This window comes from Notothenia rossii (assembly GCF_949606895.1).
Source record: "Notothenia rossii genome assembly, chromosome: 10".
NCBI classification, from domain to species: domain Eukaryota; kingdom Metazoa; phylum Chordata; class Actinopteri; order Perciformes; family Nototheniidae; genus Notothenia; species Notothenia rossii.
Window position 1 is genome coordinate 33,966,809 of NC_136908.1, and position 26,602 is coordinate 33,993,410.

General features: G+C 44.0%; 1 protein-coding gene across 1 annotated transcript in view; it reads right to left on the minus strand.

Annotated features, from left to right (window-relative positions):
• Positions 1 to 5,177, minus strand: part of LOC307021213 (uncharacterized protein) — a 44,194-nt gene extending 39,017 nt beyond the window's left edge. The window contains exon 1 of the transcript XR_013803105.1: positions 5,163 to 5,177. The gene's annotated coding sequence lies outside the window, so the exon portion shown is untranslated. The remainder of the gene's footprint in view (positions 1 to 5,162) is intronic.
• Between the last annotated feature and the right edge of the window lie 21,425 nt (positions 5,178 to 26,602).

The following is a 26,602-nucleotide window of genomic DNA, read 5'->3' on the forward strand; positions in this document are numbered from 1 at the left end:
GGGCCAAGTACAATAACTTCAGTTTTGGTCGTGTTTAACATCAAAAAATGTAAGGTCATCCACGTTTTTAAGTCCTTGAGGCAGTCTTGAATTTTATTTAGATGATTAATTTCATCAGGCTTGATTGATAAATATAGTTGAGTATCATCCGCATAACAATGAAAAGTTTCTGTGATAACCACAGAACTCGTATCACAGTTTAATCTGAGCGGATCACTGTTTACCACAGCTCTCCACGCTGCGTTGGAGATGGGTGTAAACAACTCAGACAGACTGTATGTTTCACTAACAGATGGTATGAAAGTATAAACGGGTCTCAAATCAACTCGACATCATATTAATAACGATACATGATACAAATATAAGACTGACAACAAGAACAAGCCACAGAAGTCGTATCACAGTTTATGAGAGACAGCACGCGCATTTCGTGGCATCTGCGGGCAGTGGCAAGTACTTCCGGCATCTGCCACGGAGGCCGCTACTCCGTGGTATCTGTGGCAAGTATATGCCACAGATGTGGTATCTGTGGCAAGTATATGCCACAGCCACAACTTGCCGTGGCAAGTATATGCCAAAACCATGCCACAACTTGCCGTGGCAAGTATATGCCACAACTTATATATGCCACAACTTGCCGTGGCAAGTAAATGCCACAAGTTAAAGACCCTGTGAAGTGTGCACCTGTGCATGATCTGTTATGCTAATACGTATAGTAATGACCAAAATTGTCCATTGGAACCCATATCAAAAGATGTTGGAATAGCAACGAATTTGACTAGTTTTGAATTTGCCGGGGAAATCTGCAGTCGACCTTCGCCTTCGTGGGCGTGGCTTGCGATCTACTGCGTGACGTCACGAGATGGACGCCGCCGCACTGTTTACATTCACCACCGTTCTAGTATTTTCCTGGAAAGTGTGTCGGAGTCGACTGGAAGTGATTGCCAATCGAGAAAACCTGACAATGGAGGCGACAGTGAAGAAAGAGGGATGAAAAACACAGGGGAAACGATGCATTGCCGCTGGCTGTAGTAATGTCAAGTCTGCCGAAGTGGCGATGTTTCTGTTCCCAAAAGATGAAGGTGAGCCTGGCTGGTGTCATTGTTTCGTAGATTCTTTGATTGATCATGATAAATAAAGGCCACTGGTCGATTCGAGAGAGAGAGAGAAAGAGAGACTGAGAGAGTTACAGTGTTGTCGTTAGCATCTGGTGCTAGCTCGGAGCTAACGGAGATTAGCTGTTTCAACAATAAGGAGAGGGAGAGTGCTCTCCTGTGGGACTGAGAGAGATAACGTCAGCTCAGGGAGGTAAACTGTAGCCTAAGTTATCTCAGTGGGTTTGGTCATCTATGTAAACAAATATTTCCATCTATGTAATATTAGTTGTATAAAATAGGTTAAGAAATCCTTCCAATGTTTTTTGATTATTGAAATATATGTTTCATATGAGTGTTGAGAGCTGTATCCATAAATCTCTTAATGTTGCCCTCAAAGTGCACCAAATTGATCACTTTCCTCATCTATCCTGTCCGAAAAGCTGTCCAAATCAATCATTTCTCTCACTAGTATCACTTTTCAAAGTCTCCGCCATGTTTACAATCGCAACTGGGTACATCTTGTGACGTCACAGCCACTATCGTCTGCAACTTCCGTTAGGCTCGGACGGCAAAATTAATAATTCATTAATTCATTAATTATGAATTATTAAAAAATATTTTAGCCATGAACAGGCACAATGATATGTAAGGAATGAAACTGCCATTTCATTTTGGTGCAAAAACATGCACTTCACTGGGTCTTTAAGAGTTAAGAGAAGGTTTACGGTAGCTGCCACTCGCCTTCCGTGGCAAATGCTGATATTTAAACCCGTATTTATCGCGTAAAATGTCGCTGTTTTGGCATGACTTTATCGGACTGATCTGTACACAAGACTGATGATCTGTTACTGATGGTCCGATCATATTTTTCAAAAAGATTAAACATTATATGTTCTATAGATTTTACTTGGAGAACGTGGTTTGTTAAAATAAATAAACGTGCTATTTTTATGATAATACTCAAGATATATTGTTAGTAAGTTGACATAAAGATCTAACATTGTTGACCAGAGGTGGGAAATAGGCTAACTTGTATACTCAAGCACTGTACTTGTGATTTAGAAATAGCCTACTTGTACTTTAGTTGAGTATGTAAATGGTATGTTACGTAGTAGGTTACTTACCCCACTACAATTCAGAGGTAAATTGTGTAATTGTAGCCTACTCCCCTACATTTATTTAATACGCTACCTTTAGTTACTTACTACAGATTCTGATTAATGATGATACATATAATCAAGTCTTAAATCAGACTTTATAGTTACTCCTGGAGTAAATTCACAAGATACCCTACTACAGTATACAAAGTCATTCAAACTAGCTGCACCTTTACCAGCTTTGAGAACACTTTCATGATCAATCATTATAATGAAAACATGTAATATGCACTTTAAGTATATTGTTATGCTAATCATTTTGCGCTTTTACTTGAGTAACATTTTAATGCATGACTTTTACTTGTAACAGAGTATTCCAACATTTAGGTAGGCTACTTCTACTTTTACTTCACACTAGAACCGCCAGGGGTCGCTGTATAGCCTACCTAAAACCACCAACGTGTCAAATGAACGAATGCATTGATTTTCAAGGTACAATGTTATTTTATTTATCATACTAGAACACAATGAGTGTTGCCACTACTCGCCGTGTCATGTGCCTTGGCATTTGTGGCATCTCCCACAGAGGCCACTACTCTGTGGCCTCTGTGGCAAGTATATGCCACAGATGCCACAACTTGCCGTGGCAAGTATATGCCACAACTTGCCGTGGCAAGTAAATACCACAGATGCCACAACTTGCCATGGCAAGCATATGCCACAACTTGCCTTGGCAAGTCTATGCCACAACTTGCCGTGGCATTTGCGCATGCTGAACGGGAGTTGCCACAAGATGCCAGAGTTAAGAGAAGTTTTACGGTAGCTGCCACTCGCCTTCCGTGGCAAATGCTGATATTTAAACTCGTATTTATCGTGTAAAATGTCGCTGGACTATCACAGGACTGATGTGCGATCTCTATTTTTCAAAAAGATAATAAATTATCATTTATATTCAATTTTACTTGGAATAGCCTACTTGGTTTGCTAAAATAAACAAACGTGCGATAGTAGGCTAAACATAGGCCTATATTGTAATAAAAAAAGAAATATTGGCAAGTGAGCGTTGCAACGCAAGCCCTTGGCAATTGTCGCTTCTTGAGGGGAGTTTCCACTGCTTGCTACGATAACCAGGTGTATTGTTACTAGTAAAGACAAATAATAAAAAAAAAAAAAAATCTGTATTGACACAGCAACGTGTACAATGGTGTTATTAGACTTGGCTACAGACTTGGGGCAGCTGTAACTGATTGCAGTTGCCACTGCTAGTGAGATGCTAAGATTTATATTTTATAAATGAGGCAAAGGACAGTTATATTTGATTGTACACATGTATAAATGTGTTATTTTAAATCCAGGCATATGTACTTAATTTGTATTATTTTCGTTGTTAATAAACAGATTAATGTCATTGTATCTGTTTTGTTGTTTAATATTTTAATTCTGGTTGAACATTTTTATTTAAATGCTTCGGATTATTCTTATTAGATATTGATATCAGTGAATCTAAACAAACCATGTTATTCCGTTAAGACAATCATGACAGTATATTAAAAATCGAGACACAATGCATGCTTTTTTATCCACCCTTTTATTGCGTTTTGAAACTGGCGAACAATTTATATTGTTCGAGTTCTTGACAGAACGCTGAGTCATGCTCATCCGTCTCCCCTTGCCAGCTTTTCAGTGCTTGTAGGCTTTGCGCTTGGTTGTCCTTATCCTTATAGCACAAGTAGGCTATTTCTAAATCACAAGTACAGTAGGCTACTTGAGTATACAAGTTAGCCTATTTCCCACCTCTGGTCAACAATGTTAGATCTTTATGTCAACTTACTAATAATATATCTTGAGTATTATCATAAAAATAGCACGTTTATTTATTTTAATAAACCACGTTCTCCAAGTAAAATCTATAGAACATATAATGTTTAATCTTTTTTGAAAAATAGAGATCGGACCATCAGTAACAGATCATCAGTCTTGTGTACAGATCAGTCCGATAAAGTCATGCCAAAACAGCGACATTTTACGCGATAAATACGGGTTTAAATATCAGCATTTGCCACGGAAGGCGAGTGGCAGCTACCATAAACCTTCTCTTAACTTGTGGCATTTACTTGCCACGGCAAGTTGTGGCATATACTTGCCACGGCAAGTTGTGGCATATACTTGCCACGGCAAGTTGTGGCATGGTTGTGGCATATACTTGCCACGGCAAGTTGTGGCTGTGGCATATACTTGCCACAGATAGCACATCTGTGGCATATACTTGCCACAGATACCACGGAGTAGCGGCCTCTGTGGCAGATGCCGGAAGTACTTGCCACTGCCTGCAGATGCCACGAAATGAGCCAGGCCCTACTGCAGTTTATCCTGGGCAGATCACAGCTCCACAGCTGAAGACTTCTCCACGCTACTTTCAAACTGTGAGTAAACAACGCATGCTTCACTTGTAGGCTGTCTGAGGTATACACAGGTCTCAGATGGACTTGGTATCACACTAAGAATGATATTCAGTAATAACTCTGGCAAAAATAAATGGTTTAAATGATTTATTCAAGCTTGCAATCTTTTGAACGGACATATCCCCAGTCACCTCATGTGTCTTTTTGTAGTCCTCGCTGTACGCGTCCGCATATCGGCATCGCAACCACAACCTCACACACTGGTACTGAATGTGCATCAAAGTGTTCCTATGGAGCCAAATATACCAAAAGATTGATCTAAACGACAGAAGAAGCGATCGAAATGTGTTTTTCCTGGTTATTCAACAAAGGCCACGCCCCTGCTACATCTGCCTATACCATTATAGAATATCACCAGTTGTTCGGCCCATATCTTATTCGGTAACACAGTGACACTATCTATATTCTATCGATTAGATTTATGACTGGAAAATTATAAAAGTAGGGTAGACATGTGGATATTATCCGACTGAACAAAACATGCATTTATCTAGTTTTCCACTGACCTTATTTCGAGCTATTTTCCAAAATCCTATGGAGAAATCCCATTGCTTTTTTGTCGATTTGTCATATTATAAATCGATGAGGGAAACCGAGCGCAGCTTACTTCCGGGTTTTATGACGCGTCACTGCAACACTAGTTGATGTGATTTGATTGGATTGTGAGGCAAGGGAAGCCAGCCGCCTCGAGAAGCCCCTCACTGCAGTGCGCAGTACCACACGCCCCTCCTTCTCAACCTCAAGATCGCCCCTCCTTCTCAACCTTTGAGACACGTGACGGGACGGCCCCTCCTTCTCAACCTTTGAGGCACGTGACGAGCTTCACTGATGACGCGTTGCATCCTGTTTCCGGGGTAGCAGTTCTCTTCCCTCCCTTTAATCTAACCCTTCCCTTCCCCCCATCCTAACCCTAACCACTCCCTACCTTTTTACCTAATCCTAATCTTCCTTCCTCCCTCCCAAACCTAAACTCCAAAACCTCTCCTACTGTAAGAAATTAAAATCAATGTTGATATGACGTAATTTAAATTAAATACAGGGTTTTAATATAAAGCAGTTTTATTCTGAAAAAAACAGAAGTTCGCACTAGCTATTAACTTAACACTTTTATTCTGAAAATTCTTCATTTCCGGTTAGCATTAGCATGTGGCTAACGTTTTGAAAACCGTGAATTGAAGGTGAAATGACATGTGATGTTGCACACTAAACACACTGGGATTAACACTCATTTATTGACGCTGAAATAACGTTTATCAGGGAATGTTTAAATAACCACAGACATCAGAATTATATATATATTAATAATATAAGATATAATATGTTACTTTTGTGACTGGGTAAGTAAACAACACGGGCGTCGGGACGTCACGTGCTTTATAATATGTTACTTTTGTGACTGGGTAAGTACACAACACGGGAGTCGGGACGTCACGTGCCTCAAAGGTTGAGAAGGAGGGGCGTCCTGTCACGTGTCTCAAAGTTTGAGAAGGAGGGGCGTCCCGTCACGTGCTCAAAGGTTGAGAAGGAGGGGCGATCTTGAGGTTGAGAAGGAGGGGCCTCTGGTACTGCGCACTGCAGTGAGGGGTACTACATTTCGGCTGGCCTCCTCTCGCAACAGAGTGCAATCTACTGTTTCACCATGACATCTAGAGGGCGCTTCACTCTTTGTAAAATACTCAAAGAGAATGGGGGAGAGACGGGCCGGCAGCAACACACAACAAAGAATTTCCGAAACTAAACGAAGTGTTTTTATTTATTTATTAAAATTATAACTACAATCCGAAAAAACAGCCCCCCCCCCCCCCCGCCCCCTCTGGTCGCTGAAATGGAGAATTGAAATTACGGGCCAAAAGTTGTATTTACAAGTATTGAAAAGTAAGCATACGACACCAAACCAACTGAGACCCGTCTGTCCGCCGCATCTACGCACTGTACAACACCACGACAAAGGAGCCTCATTCACTTTACATAGGGGTTGTTTGCGTGGTGCCGACACTTAAATGTAACAAAGTTTGTGACTCCACCACGCAATATGGTGTTAAGGAGTCCTGGTAGAGTCACCCATTCTGGTGAGATCTGGTTAGCTCCTAAAGCATAATCAGGCTACACTACAGCCGTTGTGTATTTTATTATGTGAAGCACTAAATGGTCTTAGAAAAATATCGACTATTTGTAGATATCTACTAAACTACAGCATACAAATACAGAGAGTAATGTACCTGTTATACTGAGTGATATATATTTTACACACTGCTCTGCTTTCTGCATCGACCTCACAGCGGTTTCTCACTATAAACATCGCGTCGCGATGAAAGCAGTTACTAAAATAATATCCAGGGGATGCATGCAAAGCTGTCATTAGCTTAGATAAGTCCGGCCGTACGTAACGCCTCCACCGTTCCCGGAAATGCATCCGCGGAGGAGCCGTGGAGGACCCATAACCGAGTGTCTCCTCGGTTAGAGCTCCTCCAGAGAGCCTCCTCGATGCTTGATGCTTGGTCCTCGATGTGCATTTAGAGAAATGAGATGTCCTTCAACATGGCGCGCTGAAATCCATTTCCGGGTCACTACCGGAGGGTCGAGGAGCCGAGGAGGGGAAATTAGAGTTTTTAGAAACCTCTAAAGTACCAGACCGCATCTGTTGCCTGTTATTGTCTCATTATACCGCACTGTCAATGAATTAAAAGTAAATATATAAGTCGTCATGAACACATCTGTCCATCAGACAGAGGGCTGCTGTGCCTCTTTAAAATGACTGCTCAGAGGAGAGGAGTTCTCATTTCTCTAACCGCCTGCTGCTTCCACTCCTCTCTCCTCGGTTCCCCTCCTCGAGTCCTCCGCTCGCATCTCCTGTGGGCGGGACTAAGACACGAGGATAGGAGTCGAGGACGGGAGTCGAGGAGGGGAAATGTAAGAATTGAGAAGCATCTCTTGCGTCTCTCCATGCTTCCCTGGTGGGAGTGAGGGACTAGTCGCAGGGAAACGACGCAAGTGAGGGACTCAAAGAACCCATTTAACCAAAGTGAAATGCAGCCATAGCCAAAACGCAGAGACGCGAGGCGACGCAACAATCGGGGTCCGTCTGTGTCAGTTCTTTGATGTCAGATTGGTGTGTCCGGGCTTACACGCTTCTCTGCGCTCTCTCCTGGACAGTCATTCATCGGAATCCCAAACCCAATAAAATACCCAATATTAACGGTGTGTGTGTGTCTGCCCAAGGACAATTTAAAACCTAATAGAGGTCTCATACATAATATCCTAATAAAAGTAAATGTAACAACTACTACAGTGCAACAAAACAGGAAGATTAAATGTGGTCTCTTAAACATAAGATCTCTAGCATCTAAAGCAATATTGGTAAATGATTTAATATCAGATTATAATATTGATATAGGCTGTCTCACTGAAACTTGGTTGAGACATGAAGAATATGTCAGCATAAATGAGGCCACTCCACCCAGCCATATCAATACTTATATTGCCCGAGGCATGGGCCGAGGAGGTGGAGTTGCAGCAATCTTTGACTCAAGTTTACTTATCAATACTAAACCAAAATTAAATTATACCTCCTTTGAAAGCCTTGTTTTTAGTCTTACGCATCCGACCTGGAAAACTTTGAAACCAATCTTATTTGTTACAGTGTACCGTGCACCAGGTCCTTATTCAGAATTCTTATCAGAATTCTCTGAGTTTTTATCAACTTTGGTACTTAAAACAGATAAAGTAAATAGGTGACTTTAATATTCATTTTTATCATGACGATGATAAAAAATAGCCTTACTGTTGCATTTAACTCTATATTAGATTATATTGGTTTCAGTCAGAGTGTAAATAAACCAACCAACTGCTATAATCACACTCTCAACCTTGTTCTGACTTATGGTATTGAAATTGAACAACTATTAGTCGATCTGTTAGTGCTATAGCCACATTTAAGGAAGAGATTCCACCAATACTTAACTCGATAGCATGTCTGCTGTAAGGGAAGAAACGTATACAAAATGTACACCACCCCAAATTGATCATGTTGTTGATAGTGCTACAGATGCGCTGCGAATAAAATTAGACGCTGTTGCTCCTTTGAAAAAGAAGAAAATAAAAACAACATAGATTAGCTCCATGGCATAATGCCGAAACCCGCAAAATAAAGCAAAAGTCGAGACAACTTGAAAGGATATGGCGTTCCACTAAACTTGAAGAATCTCGTTTAATTTGGCATATTACTCTCAATGAATATAAGAAAGCACTGCGTAAAGCGAGAGCAGCTTACTAATAATAATAATAATAATAATAATAATAGCTTGGATTTATATAGCGCCTTTCATAAGACCCAAGGTATCATAAAGATAAAGCAACAGTTTCTCAGAATAAAGCAAAACTATGAGTTTAAAAGAAAAAAAACTGAGTCAAGCAAAATTAAATACATTTCAAAAATAAAACTATAAGTCGCAAACAAATTATTTGTGTAATCATTTCATTTTACATTACATTTTATTTAGCTGACACTTTTATCCAAAGCGACTTACAATTACCAATACGGGGACATTCTCCCTGGAGTAGCTAAGGGCTAGGTGCCTTTCTCAAGGTTCCTGGCGGGATTTGAACTCACAACCTTTCGATCTTCAACCCACCTCACTATCCATTAGACCACCACTACACATCACGTTCTCTTTCGAATATGGCTTCGCCGTCTAAGGCTATCGCTATTGGGTAATCCCCCTGCGCATATCTGGTTTTAACCTATCGGTTAATAACCTGCAGAGCTCGCGGCATTCCTCCATCCGAGATACGCCTCCTACACACGGTCATAATAACCCATGAGCGCCGTTATAACGCCTCATGTGGACAGCACTGCATACACCTCCATTCATCCCCTGAGCGTGTACATGCCTCATGATGAGAGCCGGAGTGAAACGCAGCGTGTGGAGGCTTCCTCGCAGCCCTTTCGCCTCACGGGCAGCGGCGGCGAGGGCAATGGCGTGGCTCGTCACCATGACGACCAGCACAGCACATCACAGAGAAGCCAGAACGGGGGAATGAGCAGTATTCCAGGCTGAGTGCCCCCAGCGGCATCGACCGCAGCGCCACGGCGCCTAGGGCTTGCTGCAGAAGCCTGCTGGTTTTAACCTATCGGTTAATAAACTGCAGAGCTCGCTAATTAAGCCGGCTGCCACTAATCTGTTGATTAAGTAGACAACAGGGCTCGCTGCAGAAGCCGCGCAGCCCTTTCGGTCCAAGCCCAGCTTGGGTTGCCTCACGCCCTGTGTAAACCAGCTGCCTATAACCTGTCGGTTAATAGCCAGCAGGGCTCGTTGCTAAAGCCTGGTTTTAACCTGTCGGTTAATCAATTTCAGAGTGCTAAATAAGCCGGCTGCCACTAATCTGTTGATTAGTGGACAGCGGGGCTCGCTGCAGAAGCCTGGTTTTAACCTGTTGGTTAATAAACTAGAGAGCTCACGGCATTCCTCTGTCCGAGATACGCCTCGTACACACGGCCTTAATAAACCCATGAGCGCCGTTAACGCCTCATGTGGGCAGCACTGCACACACCTCCATCCATCCCCTGAGCGTGTACGCGCCTCATGATGAGAGTCGGAGTGAGACGCAGCGTGTGGAGGCCCCCGCGCAGCCCTTTCCGTCCAAGCACACCTTGGGTTGCTTCACGGGCAGCGGCGGCAGGGGCTCTGGCATGGTGTGGCTCGTCACCATGAAGACCAAAAACACATCTCGAGCACGTGCGCCCGCTCTCAGAGTTTTTCTCAGAGTGGCAGCGCGTGTGTCTGATGGAAAGATGGATGAGCAGGCTGATCAGCAGAGGATACGTCCTGCAGTTCGCCTCTCCCCCCCCCACAGTTCAATGGGATACAGGAAACACACCTGTTATCCCAGAAGCTATGTCTTGCGCTCCAATCCGAGCTGCTGGAACTCCTGTTGAAAGAGGATATTTCCAGGGTTCCTTAAAGGGAGGAAAATCACGGGTTTTCACTCCCGTTATTTTTCTAATCCCGAAAAAGACTGGGGGAATGAGACATCCTCGATCTGTCAGTATTCCACATGCTGACGACCAAACAGGTGCTGGAATGTGTTCACCAGGAAGACTGGTTCACTTCCACCTGAAGGATGCATACTTCCACATATCCATCATCCCAAAACACAGGAAATTCCTGCGTTCTCATTTCAGGGAATATCGTTCTGATATTTCCTTGCTCCTCACATTTTTGTGTAGAGAAGGCTGGAGCCACTACACAGAGGAGGGATGAGAGTGTGTTTTTTCTCTGGACGACCTGTTATTTGCTGGCTCGCTCCAGGGAGGAAGTCGCTTTACAGACGGTACATCTCGTATCGCATCTGTCAAAGCCTGGGTTTCATAATAAATTGGAAGAAGAGCTGTCCTCTTCCCTCTCAGACAATCGTTTATCTGGGAGTGGAATTAAACTCAGCCAGCATGAGAGCGCGGCTCTCGCGGCAGCGAGTGGAGGAACTGACAGCTCTCCTCCAGCGTGTCACAACCCACACAGCCCTCTCCGTGACGCAGCTGCTCGGCGTTGGCGTCAGCTGGTCACGTGATGATCCCCTTGGGTCTCTTCCAACAGGGGGACACTCCAGAGGTGGTTCATTCGCTGCAGAAGCCTGCTGTTTTTAACCTATTGGTTTATAAACTGCAGAGCTCGCGGCATTCCTCTGTCCCAGATATGCCTCCTACACACGGTCATAATAACCCACGAGCACCGTTATAACGCCTCGTGTGGACAGCATGCACACACCTCTCATCCCCTGGGCGTGTACGCGCCTCATGATGAGAGACGGAGTGAAATGCAGCGTGTGGAAACTCCCTCGCAGCCCTTTTGCCTCACGGGCAGCGGCGGGGATGGCGTGGCTCGTCACCATGACGACCATTACGGCACATCACAGAGAAGCCTCTCCCCCCCAGCAGTTCCATGGGATACAAGAAACACTCCTGTCATCCCAGGAACAGTGTCTTGCGCGGTCTTTACTCCGCTATTTTTCAAAATCTCGGAAAAAAACGGGGGAGTCGCCTCGTTGCTGTACAATCAATGTGTTGATTCGCACAGACAACAGGCCACAGCTATGGAAGCAGCCTACCTCAGTCGCCAGGGAGGAGTACGATCTGCGCAGCTTCTGAATGAAGCCAGGCGGCTGCTGTTCTGGTCGCGCACACACGTTGCTCTCATCAGAGCAATGTATATTCCCGGTGAATTGAACAGAGGGACTCGCAGAGCGCAGCAGCCGTGTTATGCGAGGAGTACGGAGACTCAGACCTGTGTCACGCGCACTGGCGCCTCAGTGGGATTTGGCTCTGGTGTTACGCGCACTAAGCAAAGCCCCATTTGAACCTTTAGAGCAGGTTCCCCTTAAACTGTTGTCAGCCAAAGTAGTATTACTTTTGGCTCTATCAGCGAAAAGGGTGAGTGATTTGTCTGCTCTCTCTGTGGCTCCGTCATGCCTCCGGATCCAAGGAGAGGGCAGTTCAGCTGTTTTACGCCCTAACCTGGCTTTTATGCCAAAGGTCATCACAAGCTCGTTAGAGTCATGAGTTACCACCTTGGATGGCTTCTTTCCCCCTCCTCACAGGTCGGAGGAAGAAGCCGTGTCTCATCTCCTCTGTCCTGTGCGCGCGCTGTCCTGCTAGCGCACGGCTGCCTTGCGCCATTCTCAGCGCCTGTTTGTGCATTATAGAGAGCGCTCGATCGGGCAGCTTCTGTCTGCACAACGGCTGTCACATTGGCTGTGTGAAGCTGTGTCACAGGCATGTCTCCTCATGGGGTGGATCCCCCGGAGAACATCAATGCGCACTCCACCATAGGAATGTCCTCCTCCACGGCTTTGCATGGAGGAATGTCAGTGGAAGACATTTGCACTGCTGCATCTTGGTCTTCCCTCTGTTCATTTATTCAATTGTATTTAAGGGATGTTTCCCATTCCTCTCTGACACACCCTGTATGGAGTGTCTTGTCAGAGTGAGTGACGTCAGGGATCCAGCTGTGCGCCTCTCTCCTGCCTCTCGGCACGCGGAGAGCGGCCCTTTTTCCATCTTATGAGAGGGATGTTTCCTTTGTTTCCTCTGACACATTTTTGGTACGGAGTGTCTTGTCAGAGTGAGTGACGTCAGGGATCCAGCTGGGCGCTCTCCTGTCTGACACGCAGAGAGCTGCTGTTCCCCTTCTATGATTGCTGGGCAAGGTGGGACTTTCGTCTCCACTTTCTCACAGCGGCTGGGTATGTATTGTTCCCAGCCTTCATCCCGTCAGGGAAGATAGGCATGTTTTGCTATGTTCCAGGGACGGTGATGCGCCATTATGCATGGCACAACAGGCATGGGGTGTTATTGAGCAGGTGTGTCTGTGCTTCTAGTGCCGGGCGGATCCAGTGGGGCGCAGACTACATCATGCTTCGCCCTTAACCCAATAGCGATAGCCTTAGAGGACAAAGCCATATACGAAATAGAACTGAGGTTACCTACTGTAACCCCAGCTTCTATGAGTAAATGGCGTAGCCCTCTGAGCGCTGGGCCCCACTGGCTCTACGAATAGCTGAAGAAAAGTTATTTTGTATGGGAGCAGATTGCCGGGCCTCCTTCCTATTTATACCAGAAGGAGGCCCGAGGGCGGGGCCCACCTTGCGGGTGGGCGTGGACTACAAGTGTTTCAGTGCTGCGCGGGTGCGCAGGGGGAATACCCAATAGCGATAGCCTTAGAGGGCTGCGCCATTTACTCATAGAAGCTGGGGTTACAGTAGTTAACCTCAGTTTCTTCTTTCTCAATGATCAGAATGTTGCTCTCGCTGCAGCTCTTCTCGTTTGCGCTCGCTAATTTTTTGTTTTCGATTTTGACACAAACATCCCAGGTAGGCGGGACTTTCAGGGGTGCGTCCCCATTGGCTACTCAGTTTTTGAGTGACAGCCCACTACACCACAGATCATACAGTGCAACTCATGAAGCAAACTCCGGAGTCCACTCGGCCACGTTACGGCCCGTCTACACTACAGGCATAAAAAAATCTTGAAGCTGGGCGTGTCTGAAGCTTGGCGATTTTTTGCGAGCAACGCGACCAACAACCAATCACATGAATCTCCCGCCCCCGACATACAAAGCAATAGCAATGTTAAATCGAAGTAAACTGGATATAAACTCTCCAAACAGGCGAAAAACCTACCAGTTTCACCCACTGTCTCTGCCAACTCCCTCCATGCCTGGTTCTTCCGGTTTGTGTCCCGGTAAATAGTTCTGGTCGTAAAGAACCGGGTGATTTGCTACCGTAATATCTCGTTTGGAATATGAGGAAATGAACTGCGGTCTGGCTCTCCCAGCTTGCACGCGGTTTGATTGGCTGCGGGATTTGCATAAACGGGATTTGATTGGCTGATGCTAAGCATCGAGCCTCAAAAGTTGAACATTGTTCAACTTTTGATGCCGATAGATGCTCGTGATGCTTGCAAAGCCATGCCGTGCTCCCCACAATGCAGTTCGGCGAAGATTAAAAATCTTCTACGTCACCCCATTCAAGTGAATGGGGGAAGCGTTGAAAGCATTTTTTGATGTCTGTAGTGTAGACGGGCCGTTAGTGTTGGTGTCTCCTGGGGAGTTTTCATGAACATATCGGACTTATCTTATGGATTGCTCTGCATTAGACTTGTGTTGTGTAGTTTATACTTTATTCCAACTTTAAATATTTTAATACCTGAACACACTGCTGCTGTTAAATAATTTCCCAATTTGGGATTGATAAAGCCTCTGTCTATTTATTTTATAGATATAAAAAACACATCTGCGTATTTTCAAACTAAAGGTGATACACAATATAAACGGTGTACTATTATTTTTCAAAGACAATTAAAAAAGACTGCTTTAATTTAACAAATTCTACAATATAAAAGTGACAGATTTGCTTTATTAAACAGACCTGACCTAGGCTGCATACCAACACAATTAGGAACATGCTCACATCTTACTATGTTGGTCTGAAGAGCTGAAGCATTCATACACAATGGATAAAAACGGTGTTGTCTCGTTCTATATCCTGTGAGAAAATGATATGCATTTAGCATTAAAAATTCGACATACTATTCCTAGCCTGAGGAAGATATGAATAATCAACAGATTTGAATGGAATCTCTAACATTTTCATGTAGAATAAAGACAAAAGAGTGATTATACAAATTACATTTATTGAAATGTGAACCATAGAAGAAGTCTTAAAGAATGTTTTAAATAAAAGGACATAAAACAAAAAGGTGGATAATAATAACATCTATTAAATGTATATGTAAAGACATTTGTTCAAATGAAATGACACTGATCAAGTGATAACCCTCATTACATCTGCCCGTCCTACCACCTGTCCTCTGGACCCTATCCCTTCAAACCTCATTCAGACTATCGCTCCTGATATTCAACCGTTTCTCACCCATTTCATTAACACTTCTAACTTCTGGTCACTTTTCAAAAAATCTCAAGGAGGCAAGAGTAAACCCTCTCCTAAAGAAACCCACTCTCAACCCGTCCGATGTTATAAACTACAGGTCTGTGTCTCTCCTCCCGTTCCTGTCTAAAACACTTGAACGCGCTGTCTTTAAACAACTCTCCAGTTATCTCCATCAGAACAACCTTCTGGATCCGCACCAGTCTGGTTTCAAGGCAGGTCACTCAACAGAAACTGCCCTCCTTGCTGTCACTGAGGAACTGCACATTGCTAAAGCAGCCTCCCTCTCTTCTGTCATCATCCTTCTGGACCTGTCTGCTGCATTCAACACGGTGAATCATCAGATCCTCCGTTGCACTCTCCAAGAACTTGGAGTTTCAGGCTCTGCACTTTCCCTCCTCACCTCACACCTCAAAGACCGCACCTACAGGGTAACTTGGAGAGGGTCCGAGTCCGACCCTTGTCAATAAACTACAGGGGTCCCTCAGGGCTCTGTTCTCGGTGCCCTCCTCTTCTCCCTGTACACAAACTCGCTCGGATCTGTCATTAGCCCGCATGGTTTTTCATACCACTGCTACGCTGACGACACCCAATTAATTATTTCCTTTCCCCGCTCAGATACCCAGGTCGTCACACGCATCTCTGCTTAGCAGAAATCTCTCGGTGGATGTCTGCTCACCACCTCAAGCTCAACCTTGACAAGACTGAACTGCTTTTCCTTCCGGGAAAAGATTGTCCCACTCTTGACCTAACAATCAACATCGGCACCTCTATTGTTTCCCCGACTCAGATTGCAAGGAATCTGGGTGTGATCCTAGATAACAAACTGTCCTTCACTGCAAACGTCGCTGCTACAACCCGCTGCTGCAGATACACACTTTACAACATCAGGAGGATACATCCCCAGCTGACCCAGAAAGCAACGCAGGTTCTGGTCCAGGCTCTCGTCATCTCACGCCTAGACTACTGCAACTCCCTCCTGGCTGGTCTACCTGCATGTGCCATCCGACCTCTGCAGCTCATCCAGAATGCAGCTGCTCGTCTGGTCTTCAACCTTCCAAAATGTTCCCACACCACGCCGCTCCTCCGCTCCCTTCACTGGCTTCCGGTAACTGCTAGAATCCACTTCAAGACACTGGTACTTGCGTACCATGCTGCGAATTGATCTGGCCCTTCCTACATCCAGGACATGGTTAAACACCCCAACACGTGCACTTCGCTCTGCATCGGCCAAACAGCTTGCTGCACCCGCACTGCGAGGGGGACCCAAGTTCCCATCAGCAAAAACACGTGGGTTTGCTATCCTGGCTCCAAAATGGTGGAATGAGCTCCCCATTGACATCAGGACAGCAGAAAGCTTACACATCTTCCGGCGCAGACTGAAAATTCATCTCTTTCGACTCCACTTCGAGCGATAAAATTATTAACAAAGCACTCATATACTAATAAAGGGCTGGCTTATCTAAAGCCAGTTGAGTAGCACTTGGAATGTTTTAGCTCTATGAAACCTGATGTACTTATTTGATTCTGTTTTCTTCAATCTCCTTGGTCGAACGCACTTATTGTAAGTCGCTTTGTATAAAAGCGTCAGCTAAATGCAATGTAATGTAATGTAATGATAACAACAAGGCTAACTTTCATAGCACAGCTTTACTTCTCACTTAACACAATAAAGAAACAGACTGTAGCACAAACAACACAAATGATCAATACTTACATATATTTTCACTTGTAGTATTATAATAATTGAAATGCTGGTCCTTCTGGGGGTGTTCTATCCACGCTCAGGCAGCTACCGCACCGCAGCTGCCTGCACTGTACATTCGCTGGAGGACTGGGCTGTCACTCAAAAACTGAGTAGCCAATGGGGACGCACCCCTGAAAGTCCCGCGCCCACCTGGGAGGTTTGTGTCAGAATCTATGGTCAGAATCTCAAACAAAAAGTGAAGGAGCGCAAATGAGAAAGCTGCAGCGAGAACAAAAGTCTGATCATTGAGAAAGAAGAAACAAGAACTGCAAACAAAAACCTATGTTAAAACAAAGAAAAAATACTTATTTTTATACTCTACTAAAATGCAACAAAAAAAGGGTTTGATTATATTAATTGTGTCTTTTTTATTGCACTTTGGCAGCAGATTCCTGTGTAGCTTCAGATCTGAGTTGTCTCATTAGTAAGCCTAATTTATACGTTTGTAGCAACACTATTTGTATATAATGGCAAAGAAATGGTTCAGAGTCTTTTCTTTTGTTCCTGTGTCATATGTGGCAGCACTGTTCAATTTGTTTCTTGAAAACATTACCCACTGTAGTATATGACGTGTGCATAAACTCCAACTCTGTATCAACAACACTGTTGTGTAACTTTGGTTAAATACTTGTATGTGTGTAGATTAGAAAGAGGTAAGATAAAGGATCTGAAGTATTTTATGAAGCATTAATCCTACAAAGGTCAGTTTTATACAAGTAGAAGTGTGTATTTACCTGGTAGTAGGCTGTCAGTAATGGCTACGCCTCTCTATTTGGACTGGTAGATCTCAGCAGACTGGCAACTTTAAAAGTAGCTCTCGGTTCAAAAAAGGTTGGGCACCCCTGCAACCTTGAACAATTGAATTCAATGATTCTTTCTTCTAAACCATCAACGTGTATCTTAGACCTAATTCCAACTAAGCTGTTAAAGGAAGTTTTTCCATCAATTAGCACTTCTTCATTAAATATTATGAATATGTCTTTATTATCAGGTTATGTTCCACAATCATTTAAAGTAGCAGTGATAAAACCGCTTTTTAAAAAGCACAATCTCGACCCAGAAGTTTTAGCCAACTATAGACCTATTTCTAATCTTCCGTTCCTCTCAAAAATGATTGAGAAAGCGGTCGCAAAACAGTTGTGTGATTACTTAAAAAACAGTGAGTTATTTGAAGATTTTCAGTCTGGCTTTAGAACACATCATAGCACAGAAACAGCTCTGGTTAAAGTCACAAATGACCTTCTAATACAGTGTTTCCCAACCGGGGGTACGCGTACACGTACCCCCGGTAGGTCTGCGCTATGGATAAATGGCTGAAACGTCCGCTTGCTCTGGATTCAGGCCAGGAGGAGCCTGCAGAGAAACGTAAGAAAGAGGACAAACTGAAAACAAGGCAGTACAGTGAAACATATATATTATTTGGATTCATTTCTACTTCTGCGGACCCACCGCAGCCTCAATGCTTCTTTTGCGGTGAAGTCCTGGCTAATAGTGCGATGAAGCCAGCGCATTTACAGAGACACCAGAGCACCAAACACTCGGGAAGTGTCGATAAAAGTGAAGAATTTTACAGACAAAAGCTGTCGGAGTTTAAGTCGAGCCAGACAGTAATGATGAAAGCCACGAATGTGTCAATGAAAGCACTCGAGGCATCTTGTGCTAAATAAAAAAAAAACCTCACTCTATTGTTGAGGAGCTCATTCTCCCTGCAGCGACTGCGTTGGCCGAAATTATGATAGACAAGAAAGCAGCCGAAGCACTCAAGAAAGTTCCCCTGTCGAATAACACCGTATCCCGTCGGATCAATGATATGTCTGTTAATATAATTGGACAAGTCGTGAACAAAATGAAACTAGCCGGTCAGTTTGCTTTGCAGCTGGATGAAATGACAGACGTGAGTGGAGAAGCGCAGCTCCTGTCCTTCGTGCGTTACAAAGATGCGTCGGACATAAACGAGCATATTTTATTTTGCAAAACGCTGCCAGGAAAGACAACTGGGGAAGAATTGTTCCAGGTTATCGACAGCTTCTTCAGAGAACATCATCTTCAGTGGAAAACCTGCAGCCACATCTGTACTGATGGAGCAGCTGCGATGACGGGGCGTGTAAAGGGACTTTTTGGGCACGTAAGAAAGGTAAATCCAGACATGAAATGGATGTTTGTATTATTCATCGTGAAGCACTAGCTAGCAAGAGGGTGAGCCCTGATTTAAGTGCTGTTATGGATGATGCTGTGAAGAGGATAAACTTCATCCAATCTCGGCCATTGAATCACAGGCTGTTTGAAACTCTTTGTCATGAGAACGGCACAGAGCACGATCAGCTATTGGTTCACACAGACGTGCGCTGGCTGTCTCGTGGGAAAACGCTACTGAGACTTTATGAACTTCGCAATGAAGTTTTTGTGTTCTTGACGGAGCATCTGCATCCTCTTGCTGTGCAGCTTGAGGATGACAAGTGGGTGGCGCGTCTGGCATATCTTGCTGATGTGTTTACCAAACTCAACGAGCTCAACCTATCACTTCAGGGCAAGGAGTCACATATCCTGAAATTGTATGACAAAGTTCAAGGATTCACAAAAAAGATCAAACTATGGGAGAGGAAATGTGATGAGGGAGACGTGAGCTGTTTCCCACTACTCAATGCCCATCTCGCCACAACTGCTGTTGCCAGGGGTCCAGTGGTCAAACTGGTGCAAGCACACCTGTCCAAACTCTGCACTGATTTCAGCCATTATTTTCAGGACATTGAAAATAAGTCAGAAAGACTGGATTGGGTGAGGAACCCATTCATTGTGACTGAGAGCAGCAACAGCCTTCCAGCAATGGTGCAGGAGCCTCTGATGGAATTATCATCTGACCGTGGTCTGAAGATGGCATATGCTGAGAATTCATTGACTGAGTTTTGGTGTGATGTGGAGAAGGATTATCCTGAACTGGGAGAACATGCACTGATCGAACTTTTGCCGTTTGGTTCTACTTATTTGTGTGAGGTGACCTTCTCAGCTTTAACACACATCAAAACCAAGCAGAGGAACAGACTGGATGTGGAGACCAGCCTGGTCACAGCTGTTTCCACACTGCCTCCAGAACAATCAAAGCTTATGAAAGACAAGCAAGCTCAAGTGTTTCATTAAAGCTCACATGAATGGTGAAAAGAAACTGCTAGGCCTATACTGATTCTGGATATTATTTTGCTAAGTGTTTTGTTCCCGAATTAAAGTTTAAATGCCTGTTTAAAGGAGACTTATTCAAAGGGGCTCCAGGTTTAAGCCTAAATGTTACAAGATATACAGGACTGTCTCAGAAAATTAGAATATTGTGATAAAGTTCTTTATTTTCTGTAATGCAATTAAAAAAACAAAAATGTCATACATTCTGGATTCATTACAAATCAACTGAAATATTGCAAGCCTTTTATTATTTTAATATTGCTGATTATGGCATACAGCTTAAGAAAATTCAAATATCCTATCTCTAAATATTAGAATATCATGAAAAAGTATACTAGTAGGGTGTTCAACGAATCACTTGAATCGTCTAATTAACTCGAAACACCTGCAAGGGTTTCCTGAGCCTTGAAAAACACTCAGCTTGGTTCAGTAAACTAAATCACAAGTATGGGGAAGACTGCTGATCTGACTGCTGTCCAGAGGACCGTCATTGACACCCTCCATCAGGAGGGTAAGACACAAAAAGAAATTTCTCAAAGAGCAAGCTGTTCACAGAGTGCAGTTTCAAAGCACATCCACAAAAAGTCTGTTGGAAGGGGGAAATGTGGCAGGAAACGCTGCACAACCAAGAGAGATGACCGCAGCCTTAACAGCATTGTGAAGAAGAGTCGCTTCCAGAATTTGGGGGAGCTTCAAAGACAGTGGACTGAAGCTGGAGTCCAGGTATCAAAAGTCACTGTTCACAGACGTGTCCGGGAAATGGGCTACAATAGCCGTATTCCCATGGTCAAGCCACTTCTGAACTCAAGACAACGGAAGAGGTCTGACTTGGGCTAAGGAAAAGAAGCACTGGACAGTTGCACAGTGGTCCAAAGTCCTCTTTTCAGACGAAAGCAAGTTTTGTATTTCATTTGGAAGTCAAGGCGCCAGAGTCTGGAGAAAGGCTGGAGAGGAGCAAAATCCAAGTTGCTTGAAATCCAGTGTGAAGTTCCCACAGTCAGCGATGGTTTGGGGAGCCATGTCAGCTGCTGGTGTTGGTCCACTGTGTTTCATCAAGCCCAGAGTAAATGCAGCTGTGTACCAAGAGATTTTAGAGCACTACATGCTTCCGTCTGCTGAAAAGCTCTATGGAGATGAGGAATTCATTTTCCAGCATGATCTGGCACCTGCCCACAGTGCCAAAACCACCAGTAACTGGTGTACTGACCATGGCATTACTGTCCTCGATTGGCCTGCAAATTCCCCTGACCTGAACCCCATAGAGAATATGTGGGGTATTGTGAAGAAGAAGCTGAAAGACACCAGACCCAACAATGCTAATGAGCTAAAGGCCGCTATTGAAGCATCCTGGGCATCCATAACACCTCAGCAATGCCACAGGCTGATTGCCTCCATGCCACGCCGCATTGATGCAGTAATCCGTGCAAAAGGATTCCCAACCAAGTACTGAGTGCATTAATGGACATTTTCAAATGTTTGATTGTGTTTTGCTGTTATAAATCTTTTTTTTTTACTTGGTCTGAGGAACTATTCTAATTTTTTGAGATAGGATTTTTGAGTTTTCTTAAGCTGTATGCCATAATCAGCAATATTAAAATAATAAAAGGCTTGCAATATTTCAGTTGATTTGTAATGAATCCAGAATGTATGACATTTTTGTTTTTTTAATTGCATTACAGAAAATAAAGAACTTTATCACAATATTCTAATTTTCTGAGACAGTCCTGTATATAACAAAGATAAGTTGATTATTTTTGATTTCATATGTATTTATTTGATTATATTATTTATTTTCAAGGCAACATATTCATTTTTATTGAGTGATTTAAGTTAAAATAAAAAAAATGCCTGAGAATTAGATGTTCAAATTAAGGAGATGAAATAAAGTTATTTTCATTCAAAAATCAGTTACGTTCTACTTGTGAAGGATCATCAGCACGTATGAGTGAGGGGGTACTCATGGTATGACAAAAGGCTCAGGGGGTACACAAGACAAAAAAGGTTTGGAACCACTGTTCTAATAGCCTCAGCCTCGGACCTATTTTGTTCACATTATATACAGTATGCTTCCGTTAGGCAATATTATAAGGAATCACTGTACATTTTCATTGATGCAGACTCAACTATATTTATCCATCAAGACTGATGAAACCAATCATCTAAATAAAATTCAAGACTGCCTTAAGGACTTAAAAACGTGGATGACCTTACATTTTTTTAATGTTAAATACGGCCAAAACGCCGGGTTACGTATTGTAACCCTTGTTATATTAACACAGGCGGAGCCCTCTACTGGACTCTATGGGTACTACCTTATCATGCAAGCATTCATCTACTGAGATTTCTATAGACGTAGCCGGCCCCGGGGCGGGCCTACCTGAATGCGTGCGCATCTCACTTCCGTATAAAAGGAGGCCTCGCCTCCTGACCACCATCCTACACCACTCTTCAGCGAGCGGTTTAGGACAGACGGTGCCCCAAGGTAGAGAGCTACCTGTTATTAATATAACAAGGGTTACAATACGTAACCCAGCGTTATATCTCTCACAGGCTCCGCCCTCTACTGGACTCTATGGGTACAGTGGGCGGAGCCCCGATGTATGCACGCACTGTCGTCCAGCACACCGTTCCACCTCACTGTCCCTGACCGCCTTTAGCAGCCGCTGCGCCTCACTCACCTCTCCCTCGGTTGTAACCATGGAGAAGTCCAAGCTGCGGCCGATAGAGCACACCCTGACGCGCTTGCCTCGCATAAAAGTGTGCTCGAAAACAGTGCTGAGGGCTCCCCTGCGTCCGCTTATAGGCAGACAGGGAAAGTCCGCAGCTGTATGGGTTCACTATGCACCCTCTCTCCTGAGTCCCTAAAGAGCATGGGGAGAGCGCAAGTGCCCCCTATGTCCCCAACCTCAGACACTGACCCCTTGCACAGTGTGTATGGACTATAGTATGAAGGGCTCTCCCCCTCCTGCCCCCAGGCAGGCGAGGGGAGCCCTTTAGCCCTGTAAGGGCCCAAAGCGCATTACGTCAGCCCGCGACCCTCCAGGAGTCCGGAGAAACGTAAGCGCATTTACACCCGGCGAGGGGGTCAGATGCCAACTGACCCACAGACCCCCCCTCCTCACCAGTCCTGTGTTGCCCCAGCAAGCACAGACGCTGAGAAAGAGCCAGACATATCCAAGAGATAAAACTTTATGAAGGGACCCTGCTGGCATGATAAGGTAGTACCCATAGAGTCCAGTAGAGGGCGGAGCCTGTGAGAGATATAACTGAACTTATTGTACTCGGCCCAAAGACTCTACAAAACAAATTATCTAAAGATGTATTAACTGTGGATGGCATTAATTTGGCCACCAGTGAGACTGTCAGGAACCTTGTTGTTATATTTGATCAGGATTTATCCTTTAACGCCCACATAACATCAATTTCAAGGAACGCCTACTTCCATTTACGTAACATTACAAAAATCAGGCATATCTTGCCTCAAAACGATGCAGAGAAACTAATCCTGCATTTGTTACTTCAAGGCTGGATTATTGTAACTCTCTATTATCAGGGTGTACGAAGAAGTCAGTTAAATCGTTTCAGCTGATTCAAAATGCTGCAGCACGTGTACTAACCAGAGTTAGGAAAAGGGACCACATTACTCCTGTTCTGGCTGCCTTACACTGGCTCCCGGAAGCAGGGAGAGGCATATACGTGCCTTGATCCCTGCCAACGCACAACTGTTGATTGGTGTCAGTAGGCTACCAGAAACACTTTTTAGGAGCAATGCGCTCATGGTACAGATGTGGCGCATACATCTAAAGGCCCGGACACACCAGGCCGATTATCGGCGTCGGTGTTCGTCGGACGACGAAGCGTGCCCTGTCGCCCAAACTCAATTTGGTGTGTCCCGCACCGTCGGCCGTGACATGCCTTATTTGGCCTTTCATGGCCGACGCATTGGCCGATTCAACATGTTGAATCGGCCATGCGTTGGGTCGGACAGTCGGGCCAAATAAATCACTCTGATTGGCTGTTCAGCTAGCGAATCAGTGCATGAGATGCGAAACGGAGGTGAGGGACGTAAACAAATGCTTTAAGAAGGCACGAAGAATGTCTTCCGCAAGCAACACTCCAATGGCTGATCGCTCCAGTACCGCACAAGACATGTTTTCGATGGACGAGAGTGAAAATGGAACGCACACGCTATTTGTTGTTTGTTTATATCACGGAGTCTGTTCTTCTTCTCTGTCTTCCGGTTGTTGCCTCTTTTGAATGACGAATACACACTACCGCTGCCTGCTGGTAAGGAGAGTTATTGCCACTCACGCATGCGCAGTTCATACGTGCTACTTGGCCGTCCGCTAAAGTCTTTGTGGTGTGTTCCAGTGCGACTGTTGGCCAAGAAGCAGGAGACGTGAGGCGACACAACAGTCGTGTTCCGTCGGGACGTGTTCTTTGGTGTCAGGGCCTTTAGTTCCTACTCTTCTCCCTCACCCTATCCTAAGGGAGTGCATGTATGTAGACACGTTGTGCCTCTCCACCTCTGTACCTTACTTCTTCCTTCTCTCTGTCTGTACCTGTGTACTCTCATGTTCCGAATAACCCAGCTTCCCCCAAATTTCTTTTTGGGTTGCGGTCGGATAATCCAAAAATCAGCTCCTAACGTCTAACCGTCTATTCCTTGACCTCTGAGTGAAACGTCACAGGGTTAAGGAATAGTGGATCGGAGAATTCAAAAGGACTTAGGAGAAGACTGCAGTACTTTAGAGAATCCGACTGCACTTTCACTATCCGACGTGTTTATGATGCGCCAGCAGATGTCATAAATGTGCGTCTGCTGCTGTGGGGAAACTATGGAAACTACAGTTTTCTATACAGCGGACTACAACATGGATGTTTAATAAGAACAAGGGACTACTGTAAACTCATCTAGAGACTCTGCACCGCGCTCTGATGCTGTTGTTTTATGCTTTATGAACGTGGACAACAGAGAAACATATTCTTCATGACCAAAGTTGGAATTGAAATAAAAAAGGAAAGTTAAACTTATGCTCGTCACCCTCTCCCTCCGGTCCACATGAATACAAATGATCCCAATACGTTTGATTGTATGAACTATGAAAAGATCATAAAATCAATACAAATGTATTTATTATAAACATTAGTCCTTAACATCTATCACTATGTATATCACCATTCAAATGTCTTTTAAAAGTTGAACAAACCCCACACAGCTCAGTGAAATGTTGACTTTATTTGATCATTTCAGTAAAAACTAACGTTCATATTTCTCTTTTTGATTATAATACTGATGAACGTTCAAAACAAAGCACTTTGGCAAGTTACCACATACGTTTTAAAATGCTTAATAAGCACCGTAACTTTCATGATATCATTTCTCGGTCACAATCGGTTGTTTCCGTGAACGGCCGAATGTTGTGTGACGGCAAATGCTGTGGCTGCAATGCATTGTGGGGCAGCATTTTCTCCTCTCCTTTCGTTGAGGGAGGTCCAGTGGATCCTAAGCTAAAGGAGGTTATCAAGGAAGTTTGAAACCTCCTTTCCAATCATCTAGAGCAGTGGTTCCCAACCTGGGGGGCTGGCCCCCCTTGGAGGGGAGCCAAAGATAGCAGGGGTGGAGCCAGGCCTCAGATCCTTTTTTTTTTTTTACATATAATTGTAACACAATACATGATTGTCACTAAAAGCCTTGTCTCTACATTAAAATAAAATATAAAAAATAATTTATTAATTAATTTGAAGAAAAATTCAAGTTAATAGCTACTAACTTGAATTTTTCTTCAAATTAATTAATAAATTATTTAAAGGCATAAAAGACAGAAATGTTTAATTCTTTCTTTAAAAGAAATGTTTCTTCTGCCCGTGCGTAAAGCATCCAAACCAGGCTTCTCTGGATAAGCACATTTTTAAAACATAGTCATTGTCCATGCCGGTTTCAGATGGATTATTTGTCACAGTTGCTCTGATCAGATCGGTCTCCTCCATTTTGTAGATTATTTACGACTTTTGAATCCACATAAACACATCAGCAAAATCCGGCTTACTTTGAGCATGTTTTAAACAGTTTAATCCCTTTGTGAATTGTTTCCACTTCCGCGCCGTCCTTTAATTTCTTCATACAGCGGGCATCCAAATGAATTAATCCTGAGTCCAATAACCATCAAAGTCACTCCAATAGTGCTCCTTAATTACGCTTTCATCCTCCTTTAACAAAATACTTCACATTCATCCAGTTTGTGACAGTAGTTGTAGCATTTCTGAGACTTTTAAACTTTAATTACCGCTGTAGTCCCGTGTGTGTGTGTGTGTTTGTGTGTGTGTGGGGGGGCGCAACTTCCAACAGGAGTCATTTGGGGGGGCTCTTGGGAAAAAAGTTGGGAACCCCTGATCTAGAGAATTCGAACGGCACTGTCACTGAGGGACTCCCGGTCATTTCACTCCGTTAGGAAGGTTCCTAAGCCAAATGGACTATTCGACTTCAGCCCTGGGGCCTCATGTATAACGCCGTGCGTAAGATTGACGTGGGAAGGTTGCTTACGTAGTAAAAATCCGAAAAATAGGTCCATAAATGTTCCGCCACTT